Here is a 791-nt window from a genome sequence, read left to right as displayed (position 1 = left end):
GGATGATTGCGATTTTATCTGAGCAACATTTAAAATCTCATCGACCCAGTAGTTGTGGCCGAGTGGTTAAGGCTGATGGACTAGAAATCCATTGGGATCTCCCCGCGCAGGTTCGAATTCTGCCGACTACGGTTCCAGCATTTTTCATCCCATTTCAAAGTGTAACCAAATCCCTGGAGAACTGATCCTGAGTTAGGCGGAATGAAATCCCACATTTTTCGACTCCTCGAAGTTGTCACGTTTTCATTGTGCAAGTATTCACGAAATATATGGTCGGAAATAGAACAACAATCAAGCAAATTAGCGACAGTGTTTCTGCCTGTATCTCTCGATGTCTAAGTCACTCTATATGTGTGTCTGTGTTGATGTGTATGTGTGGCTTTCTGTTTCTGTCTGTGTGTGTCTGCCGATCACTCAGGTAACAAGCGGGGACACTTTCCTCAGCCTTCACATCTTCCTAAAATGTGTTGCCCCAGAATTGGACACAATACTCCAGCTGAGGCCGAACAAGTGTTTTATTTAGATTTCCCTTAACTTCCTGGCTTGTGCACTCTGCCTCCATTTACAAACCCCAGGATCCCATCTGCTTTTTTAACTGCTTTGTTAACCTGTCCTGCCACCGAGGAAATTTCTGCTTTACTCAACTCTGCGACAGGGTGGCGCTTCAAGCCCTGATTCTCACAGAAACAGCCCACAGGAGCTAACAGCACCAGGATGGCCGAGTGGTTAAGGCGTTGGACTTAAAATCCAATGGGTTTATACCCGCGTGGGTTCGAACCCCACTCCTGGTA

General features: G+C 46.3%; 1 non-coding gene across 1 annotated transcript; it reads left to right on the top strand.

Moving 5' to 3' along the window:
* Positions 1–708: 708 nt before the first annotated feature.
* trnal-uaa (transfer RNA leucine (anticodon UAA)) lies at positions 709–791 on the top strand. Its single transcript has one exon. It is a non-coding gene; the product is annotated as a tRNA-Leu (tRNA).

Source organism: Somniosus microcephalus, chromosome 4 (assembly GCF_052327205.1).
Source record: "Somniosus microcephalus isolate GS21.2 chromosome 4, FLI_Smic_1.0, whole genome shotgun sequence".
Classification (NCBI taxonomy): Eukaryota; Metazoa; Chordata; class Chondrichthyes; order Squaliformes; family Somniosidae; genus Somniosus; species Somniosus microcephalus.
Note: the sequence above shows the minus strand (reverse complement) of the source record. Positions and strands in the feature narration are given on the sequence as shown.